Source organism: Triticum dicoccoides, chromosome 3B, assembly GCF_002162155.2.
Source record: "Triticum dicoccoides isolate Atlit2015 ecotype Zavitan chromosome 3B, WEW_v2.0, whole genome shotgun sequence".
Lineage (NCBI taxonomy): Eukaryota > Viridiplantae > Streptophyta > Magnoliopsida > Poales > Poaceae > Triticum > Triticum dicoccoides.
Window position 1 is genome coordinate 760,296,225 of NC_041385.1, and position 11,123 is coordinate 760,307,347.

Below are 11,123 nucleotides of genomic sequence, written 5' to 3' on the forward strand. Positions count from 1 at the left end.
CATCTTTCCTTGTGGGTTGTATGTAGCTAGCTAGCGGTTGCAGAGGACTATGTATCTCTTAGCTGTTTCGTTCTTCTGTTCCTGTTACTGGGTTGCTGTTGTAATCCTGGCCGGTTGATGGCTTTGTTAATTCAAAGTCGGGCTCCACTTGAGCCTTCGTTCTAAAAAAATATAAATAGCTAATATACTATGAGGACGACAACATAACACAAACACAAAGCAGATAATAATGAAAATAAGCATACACCGCACAGTATGAAAGCACGGGCATTATTCAACTACAATAACTTACTAACAGGAAGATAATAGCAGAAAAAATACAAGCAAATATCCCAAACATCCAATATGCTTGTGCGCAACAGCATTCATCATCGACTAGTTCAAATTTGTTGAATTTTCCATCTGCCGTAGCAAACTCAACACACTTGTTCTTTAGCTCCGGGCAGTTGGATGTTTGGGCAAAGTCTATCATAGTGGTAAAAGTATCCGTGGTCACATTGTCCAACATCTTCTGGGCACATAAAAGCTTGAGGCGGTCCAAGGCATAGCGATCTGCTGCAACCATCAAAGATTGAAACATCTCGGTGCCGGCATCTCCAGCTGGCAAATTATCTATGTTCATGAACACGAGCATAGCCTTGAAAGTCTCGGGCTTGATATCGTGCACAATAACGGATGACGCGTTAGCTTCCATCATGAGGCCAAAGAGCTCCGCCTTGAAGACCGGGGGAGCGGGCGGCGAGGAGGGCACGGTGAGCTCGGAACACCTCGCTGCTGTCCACGACGAATGAAACACCCGTGCCGATGGCACCGTCCAGCAACAGGCTGCCAAGATGGGTTCCCATGTCGGAGGGTGGCACCGGTATGGTTGGTGCGGGGTTGACGACCACGACCGCCCACATGAGGGTAACGCGGCCGTCGTCCTTGACGAAGCAGTAATCCTCGAGATCCTTCCAGTCGACGAACCGACGGAACCCCCATAGCATGGAGCGGCACCCTGGTGGGTACATGTGCACGGACCTCTTCATGAACAAGGATGATGGCACGCCCTCGCGGCTCATGAGGAAGATATCAAAGATGGCCTTGACGCGGACGCCCACAACTTTGCTCATGAGCTCGAGGTAGACGGAGAGGAACTCAGTCTGGGCATCGTCCTCGTGTTCCCCGTGTGGGTGGCAGGTCATCCTCCAGGAGTAGCCTCCGGCGACGAGGAGCTCGGAGTGGACGGTCTGGCCGATCACTACTGGACTCGCGGCCTATGCCGACGGCCCAGGGCCGTCGGCATAGGTCATTTCCCATCGGCATAGATCTATGCCTATGGCTACCGTCGGCATAGATCACGTCAGCGTAGTCTTGTCAGACCATCGACATAGTTTTTCCATCGGCATAGGGGTCTATGCCGACGTCTACCGCTCGACCGTCGGCATAGTTTAGCCGTCGGCAGTGTTTTCGCCTGACGACAACGGAAGGCGCCGTCAAAAGCGCCGATGAATCACTGGAAGCCACATGGCATAGGTATGCCGACGGTCAAGCCGTCGACATAGGTGGAGATATATGCCGACGGCGTCGGCATACCTATGCCACGTGGCTTCCCGTGGTGCCTCCTGGCGGCAAGGCTATGCCTACGGCAAAGCCATAGGCATAGATGAAATCTATGCCGGCGGCTTTGCCATAGGCATAGCCCTTCCACGTGGCAGGCCCTGGGAAGCCCTGGGCGCATCTATGCCGACGGCTTTGCCATAGGCATATATTTTTTTCCCTGTTTTCTCTTTTCCAATTCATTTTGACAACATTTCAAAGCAGAAAATATGGATTATGCAGAAATATGACAGTTCATCATCTAAACATACTGAAGTTCATCATCATCATTTAAACATACTCAAGTTCATCATCTAAAGATCATCACCGGCGAAAGTTCATGAACATCAGTAGTGCAAGACATGAAACATCATTTCAAAGTAAGAACATGAAAGGTATGGCACGACATCAAGCAAGACCACCGCCACCAAAACCACCACCGCTAAGACCACCTCCGCCAAAACCAGCACCGCCAAGACCACCTCCGCCAAGACCACCACCATCAAGACCAGGATCACTCTGTCAGATCGGATTGACTGGGGTCGACGTAGCAGGAGTCGAGCCACCGGTCCCCTACATGTTTGAGAGAAGATTCTAATGGTAAATATGATATGGTAGTGTTGAATGAACGAGAACTAGTTTGTCAGTAGTTAGGCAAATGTACTAACCGGACTCTCACCGCCTAGTGCCACCCATTCATCGAACGTGGGAATGTGTGGGGCTTCTCCCACAGGTGGTGGTGGGGGTCCAATTTGTGGTGGCTCCGTGCGGTTAGTCCAAGACGCCAACATAGCCTGGATGTTAGTTAAACAAGCAAACTAGAAGGTCAGAAGGAATGTAAGTGCAAATTTTAGCTTGGTTTTAAGAGGGCAAAACTAACCGCCATCACTTGATGGTTGTAATCCTCGTTTGCCTTCACTCGTTGCAAGTACTCCCGCACCTCAACATGCCTATGCTCAAGAAAGGCCTGATATGTCTACAAAATTGAGGTTGTTTCTAAGTGGGCAATGCTGAAAATAAACTGAGAAAGTTAGAGACAAAGAAGATAAGGGGAAGTACTTACAGCACGCTTGTGGGCTAAGGGAGGCTGCGAATGCCCCATACTCTCTAACGGGCTCAGGTTGGTAGCCCGAAGCCATGTGTACGAGACCGAAGGAGTGATCAAGCCATTGAAACACGGATACCGGCCATGGGGCTTTCCCTGGATGGCCACCACCGCCGTGTCATCGATCTGAGACTGGGCGACCTCAGGAACAGGAACATCCGGATGCAACCTCTCAAACTGCTGAGTGTAAGACTCCAGGTGCTCCTCGGTCTTGCCGTAGTACTAGCTCTCGCCGTCCTTGCGATCACTCCGCTTGCGGGCCAGCTTCCACGACTCAATGTCTGAGAGCGGCCTCTTCAACTTGTCCTCCTGCAATGTCAAATAGAAGTTAGCCATACATAAGAACATGACGGTAAAGAAGAAAAAAATGCATCATGCATATAGATATACCTTCATGGCCTTGAAGCCCCAGTGTTTCCTGTTTCCTTGGCCGTGTGTCCCGTCTCTTCCATGGTTAACCCGGGCCTTGCTGCTCTTGGCAGCAAACTCTGCATCGTCGCCGAGCCACCTATCCAACAAACTCGCCCATCCGTCATCCCTTCCATAGCACCAATGAGGAACAACCTATGCAAATTTAGAAGCATGACATGTGAGCACGAAACATATAGTTGACTGCTTGAAACAATGGAAAGTCAGTAATAGTTACCTTCATGAACTGCTCCCTGTTCAAGGCAAGTCCTTGCCTCTACGCTTGAGTTTGCTCATCTTTTAGTGCAGGTAGATGTGGTAGTACTGCGAGACGGCAACCCAGCGTACCTCGTACTGCAACTGACGAGCTTTCTTCTTCGCAGCCGCAAGCAAGACCACGTCGGCTCTGGCCTTGTGCTCGTCAAGAACTCTATAGAGTTGCTGCAATCATGCATAAACCAGAAGCAAACAAGGCATGAGTTGAGTGATTCAATGATAAACTGAAGACAAGTGATTCAGAAGAGAACAAGGCATGAGTTGAGTGATTCAGAAGATAACTTACCCAAAATTTGGTGATCACGGCCTTAGCGGACGTCCCATACTCCGCATGGCTGTAAAACCTCGTAGTGGACCCAGCTCATGGCCAAAACCCGCTGCCGCAGGTCCCTGTCTGGCCGCGGGCAGAATAGGCCCGGCCAAAAACTCCTTCAACAGGACAGTAATAAGGCCGTTCGGTTGACGGCCCTTTCCACGAAGGATCCAGTTACTTGAAAGTGCAACTATCCCTGAGTGGTTTTGGTAATTCCTAACAACATATATCTCATTGAGCTAATGCTATTTCAAGATAAATATTTCAGGAAATCTCAATGTTTGGCATGGCATGGATGAGAAACGTGGACCCCTCAAAATGCTAAGGACAAAAGGATTGGCTCAAGCTCAAAGCACAAGACTCTTCATTTTACTTTTACTTATCCAAGATCACATTGAGTCCATAGGAAATCCAATACTATTAAGAGGGGGTGAGGTGTTGCTTAATGGCTTGCTTGCTTGAAGTGCTTAGTGATATGCTCCAAATCCCTCAACTACTTTCTCACATCCACATATGTCCCAAACCAAAAGTCAAACTCGGCCCTACCGAATCTTTCTATCCGGCGCCGCCGAGTTCAGTTGACATAGCCACTGCCAGAAACCCTAGTCTTTTCGGTCTCACCGATAGGGATCTTGGTCTTACCGAGATGGGACTGTAATCTCTCTGTTTCCCTTCGTAACATTTTGGTCAAACCAAGATGAGCGATCGGTCCCATCGAGATTGCCATGTAAACTCTCTGTTTCCCTTCCGTAACATTTCGGTCCATCCGAGATGAGTGAATCGGTCCCACCGAGTTTGCCTGACCAACTCTCTAGTTAGCTTATTACCAAAATGGGTCTCACCGAGTTTGTGTAATCGGTCTCACCGAGATTACGTTATGCCCTAACCCTAATGATATCGGTCCCACCGAGTTGACATGTCGGTCCCACCGAAATACCTAACGATCACATTATGAACTAAATCGGTCTGACTGAGTTTCACGATTCGGTCCCACCGAGTTTGGTAAGTTGTGTGTAACAGTTAGATTTTGTGTGGAGGATATATATACCCCTCCACCCACTCTTCATTCGTGGAGAGAGCCATCAGAACATGCCTACACTTCCAACATACATTTTCTGAGAGAGAACCACCTACACTTGTGTTGAGATCAAGATATACCATTCCTACCACATAAATCTTGATCTCTAGCCTTGCCCAAGTTGCTTTCCACTCAAATATTCTTTCAACCAAATCCATATCCTGTGAGAGAGAGTTGAGTTTTGGGGAGACTATCATTTGAAGCACAAGAGCAGGGGGTTCATCATCAACACACCATCTATTACCTTTTGGAGAGTGGTGTCTCCTAGATTTGCTAGGTGTCACTTCGGAGCCTTCGACAAGATTGTGGAGTTGAACCAAGGAGTTTGTAAGGGCAAGGAGATCGCCTACTTCGTGAAGATCTACCCTAGTGAGGCAAGTCCTTCATGGGCGATGGCCATGGTGGGATAGACAAGGTTGCTTCTTCGTGGACCCTTCGTGGGTGAAACCCTCGGTTGACTCACCCAGCCATTACCCTTCGTGGGTTGAAGTCTCCATCAACCTGGATATACGATAGCACTACCTATCGGAACCACGACAAAAACATCCATGTCTCCAATTGCGTTTGCACTCTCCAAACCCCTCCCTTTACATTCTTGCAAGTTGCATGCTTTACTTTCTGCTGCTTATATACTCATTGCATGCTTGCTTGAATTGTGTTAAGATTGCTTGAATTGTGTTAAGATTGCTTGACTTGTGCTAAGTTGTTAAAATATGCCAAGAACTAAAATTGGGAAAAGGCTAGATTTTTATTTGGTCAAGTAGTCTAATCACCCCCCTCTAGACATACTTTCGATCCTACATTACTGCAAAAGAATCAAAGGATTGCCATGTGTACAATAAGAAAATGTTGTCATGTGTTGAAAGTATGATTGAGAGGCACTTACTCTGTCCTGCAGGTTCAATGAGCAACTTGTGCGCCTCGATAGAAGGTGGTGTAGGTACTCCGGCAGTACCACATAACAACCCCTGCGGAGCACCCGGTGGCAAGTCACCACACAACTCGGTGTCAACCTCCTCGCCCTCCCCTCCACCACCCTCCTCGCCCTCCTACTCACCCTCCTCCTCGGCATCCTCCTCCTCGGCCTCCTCCTCCTCACCCTCCTCCTCCTCGCCATCAGGAACATACTCCTCCTCCTCAGACTCAGAAGGTGCCTCAGCATAGCAGGGCATCGAAGAAGACCCTCCCATTTCGGACACGGCCCGGAGTTTTTTTTGCCCCGGCCGCCTCTCCCCCCACCTCCTCGCCCTCTAGGGGCTCTCCCCACACCTCTTGCTACGTCTTGAGCTTGTGTTGGTTTTCCTTGAAGAGGAAATGGTGATGCAGCACAGTAGCGTAAGTATTTCCCTCAGTTTTTGAGAACCAAGGTATCAATCCAGTAGAAGGCTCCTCAAAAGTCCCACGTACCTACACAAACAAACAAGAACCTCGCAACCAATGCGATAAAGGGGTTGTCAATCCCTTCACGGCCACTTGCGAAAGTGAGATCTGATAGAGATAATATGATAAGATAAATATTTTTTGGTATTTTTATGATATAGATTGGAAAGTAAAAGATGCAAATGAAAGTAGATTGAAAACTTATATGATAAAAGATAGACCCGGGGGCCATAGGTTTCACTAGTGGCTTCTCTCAAGATAGCATAAGTATTACGATGGGTGAACAAATTACTGTCGAGCAATTGATAGAAAAGTGCATAGTTATGAGATTATCTAGGCATGATCATGTATATAGGCGTCACGTCCGTAACAAGTAGACCGACTCCTGCCTGCATCTACTACTATTACTCCACACATCGACCGACTCCTGCCTGCATCTAGAGTATTAAGTTCATAAAGAACAGAGTAACGCATTAAGAAAGATGACATGATGTACATGGATAAACTCATGCAATATGATAAACTCATGCAATATGATATAACCCCCATCTTTTTATCCTCAATGGAAACAATACAATACGCGCCTTGCTGCCCCTGCTGTCACTGGGAAAGGACACCGCAAGATTGAACCCAAAGCTAAGCACTTCTCCCATTGCAAGAAAGATCAATCTAGTAGGCCAAACCAAACTGATAATTCTATGAGACTTGCAAAGATAACTTAATCACACATAAAAGAATTCAGAGGAGATTCAAATATTTCTCATAGATAAACTTGATCATAAACCCACAATTCATCGGATCTCGACAAACACACCGCAAAAAGAGTTACATCGAATAGATATCCAAGAAGAGGAAGGAGAACTTTGTATTGAGAATCAAAGAGAGAGAAGAAGCCATCTAGCTAATAACTATGGACCCGAAGGTCTGTGATAAACTACTCATGACTCATCGGAGAGGCCTTGGAGATGATGTAGAGGCCCTCCATGGTGGGTTCCCCCTCCGGCGGAGCATCGACGACGGCTCCAAGATGGGATCTCGCGGATACAGAAGGTTGCGGCGGTGGAATTAGGTTTTCGTGGTCGCCTCTGATGTTTTCAGGGTACGGGAGTATATGTAGGTGGAAGAAGTACGTCGGTGGACGATCGAGGGGCCCACGAGGGTGGGGGGCGCGTCCACCCCCAAGGGGCGTGCCGGGCACCCTCTTGGCCGCCTCGTTTGTTGCTTGACGTCCACTCCAAGTCTCCAAGTTGGCATTTGTTCCAAAAAGATCGTTCCCGAAGGTTTCATCCCATTTGGACTCCGTTCGATATTCCTTTTCTTCGAAACACTGATATAGGCAAAAAAAGAGCAATTCGGGCTGGGCCTCCGGATAGTAGGTTAGTCCCAAAAATGATATAAAAGTTTAAAGTAAAGCCGATAAACATCCAAAACAGATAATATAATAGCATGGAACAATCAAAAGTTATAGATACATTGGAGATGTATCAAGCATCCCCAAGCTTAATTCCTGCTCGTCCTCGAGTAGGTAAATGATAAAAACATAAATTTTGATGTGGAATGCTACCTAGCATATTTCTCAATGTAATTTTCTTTACTATGGCATGAATGTTCATATCCAAATGATCCAAAATAAAAGTTCATATTGACATAAGAAATAGTAATACTTCAAGCATACTAACTAAGCAATCATGTCTTCTCAAAATAACATGGCTAAAGAAAGTTCATCCCTACAAAATCATATAGTTAGGCTATGTTTCATTTTTATCACACAAAATACTCCCATCATACACAACCCCAGTTTCAGCCAAGCAATTGGTTCATACTTTTTAATGCACTTCAGCTTTTTTCGACTCTCACGCAATACATGAGCATGAGCCATGTATATAGCACTATGGTTGGAATAGAATATGATGATGGAGGTTGTGTGGAGAAGACAAAAAAGGAGAAAGTTTCATATTGACGAGGATAATCAACGGGCTATGGAGATGCCCATCAATTGATGTCAACATGAGGCGTAGGGATTGCCATGCAACGGATGCACTAGAGCTATAAATGTATGAAATCTCAACAAAAGAAACTAAGTGGGTGTGCATCCAACTTGCTTGCTCATGAAGACCTAGGGCATTTTGAGGAAGCCCATCGTTGGAATATACAAGCCAAGTTCTATAATGAAAAATTCCCACTAGTATATGAAAGTGACAACATAAGAGACTCTCTATATGAAGAACATGGTGCTACTTTGAAGCACAAGTGTGGAAAAGGATAGTAACATTGTCCCCCTTTTTTATTTATTTTATTTTTGGGCCTTTTTTATTTGGCCTTTTTTGGCCTTTTTTGGCCTTCCTTTTTTTATAAGGGACAATGCTCTAATAATGATGATCATCACACTTCTATTTATTTATAACTCATGGATTACAACTCAAACGTAGAACAAGATATGACTCTATATGAATGCCTCTGGCGGTGTACCAGGATGGGCAATGAATCAAGAGTGACATGTATGAAAAATTATGCAAGGTGGCTTTGCCACAAATATGATGTCAACTACATGATCATGCAAGGCAATATAACAATGATGATGCATGTCATGATAAACGGAACGGTGGAAAGTTGCATGGCAATATATCTCGGAATGGCTATGGAAATGCCATAATAGGTAGGTATGGTGGCTGTTTAGAGGAAGATATAAGGAGGTTTATGTGTGATAGAGTGTATCGTATCACGGGGTTTGGATGAACCGGCAAAGTTTGCACCAACTCTCAAGGTGAGAAAGGGCAATGCACGATACCGAAGAGGCTAGCAATGATGGAAAGGTAAGAGTGTGTATAATCCATGGACTCACATTAGTCATAAAGAACTCATATACTTATTGCAAAAATTTTATTAGCCCTCGAAGCAAAGTACTACTACGCATGCTCCTAGGGGGGAGGTTGGTAGGAGTTAACCATCGCGCACCTCCGACCTACACACATAAGGTAGGCAATTAAAAGAGCATCCCATGCAATAAATTTGTTACACAACTTTTACCATACGTGCATGCTACGAGACTTGCCAACTTCAACACAAGTATTATTTAAATTCACAATTACCCAACTAGCATTACTCTAATATTACCACCTCCATATCTCAAAACAATTATCAAGTATCAAATTGATCATAGCATCCAATCCACTTCTTATGATAGTTTTTATTATACCCAACTTGGATGCCCATCATTCTAGGACCAATTTTATAACCATAGCAAATACCATGCTGTTCTAAAAGGCTCTCAAAATAATATAAGTGAAGCATGAGAGATGAACAATTTCAAAAAATTAAACCACCGCCATGCTCTAAAAGATATAACTGAAGCACTAGAGCAAAACTATCTAGCTCAAAAGATATAAGTGAAGCACGTAGAGTATTCTAATAAATTCCAAATCAAGTATTTCTCTCCCAAAAGGTGTGTACAGCAAGGATGATTGTGGAAATATAAAAAGCAAAGACTAATATCATACAAGACGCTCCAAGCAAAACACATATCTTGTGGTGAATAAAAATATAGCTCCAAGTAAAGTTACCGATAGACGAAGACGAAAGAGGGGATGCCTTCCGGGGCATCCCCAAGCTTAGGCTTTTGGTTATCCTTGAATGTCTTGGGGTGCCATGGGCATCCCAAAGCTTAGGGTTTTGCTACTCCTTATTCCATAGTCCATCAAATCTTTACCCAAAACTTGAAAACTTCACAACACAAAACTCAACAGGAAATCTCATAAGCTCCGTTAGTGCAAGAAAGAAAAACCACCACAAAAGGTACTGTAATGAACTTATTATTTATTTATATTGGTGTTAAACCTAATGTATTCCAACTTCTCTATGGTTCATACCCCCCGATACTAGCCATAGATGCATCAAAATAAGCAATCAACACACGAAAAACAGAATCTGTCAAAAATAGAACAGTCTGTAGCAATCTGTAACTTTCGAATACTTCTGGCACTCTAAAACTCCTACCAAAATAGGAAGTCCTAGGAAATTTGTCTATTGATCAACATAAAAAATAATCAACGCAAAAGCATGTTTCTGTGATTTATTGAATTTTTTCTCGTGAGCACAAAGTTTCTGTTTTTCAGCAGAATCAAGTTAACTATTACCATAGGTTATCCTATAGGTTTTACTTGGCATAAACACTAATTTAACCATGAAAGCACATCTAAACAGAAGATAGATGAATTATTTATTTAGTAACAGCAAGGAAAAATATTTGGTTATCTCCCAACAAGCACTTTTCTTTAAAGGCTTTTAGCTAGGCATTGATAATTTTAATGATGCTCACATGAAAGACAAGAATTGAAGCGCAAAGAGAGCATCATGAAATACGTAACAAACACATCTAAGTCTAACATACTTCCTATGCACAGGCATATTATAAGCAAATACATTTGCAAGGCAAGCAAAAACTAGCATATGCAAGGAAGAAGAAAGAGATGATAGCAATCTCAACACGATGAGAGGTAATTTAGTAACATGAAAATTTCTACAACCATATTTTCCTCTCTCATAATAGTTACATGTAGGATCATAAGCAAATTAAACAATATAGCTATCACAAAACATATTCTCAACACGATCCACATGCATGCAAAGTTAACACTCTTCCAAGATAGTGGGATTAACATTAACTAAAGTCATGACCTCTCCAAACCACTTTTATCAAAAATATCATAAGATTGAACATACTCCAGATATGTGGGATCTAAAGTTGACACTCTTCCAAACCCACTTTCAATCTTATTGCAAACACTATTATCAATCTCATATTCATCATGGTGCTTAAATAAATTTTCAAGACCATAAGAAGAATCACCCCAATCATAATAATTGCAACAAATAGTAGACATAGCAAAACTAGCATTCCCAAGCTTAGGGTTTTGCATAATATTAGCACAATTTACATCAAGAGAATATATAGTAAAATCATTACAATCATGCTTTTTATTCAAGGA

General features: G+C 44.0%; 1 pseudogene; it reads right to left on the bottom strand.

Annotated features, from left to right (window-relative positions):
- Window positions 1-291: 291 nt before the first annotated feature.
- On the bottom strand, window positions 292-1,184 carry LOC119274191 (annotated as a pseudogene).
- Window positions 1,185-11,123: the final 9,939 nt, after the last annotated feature.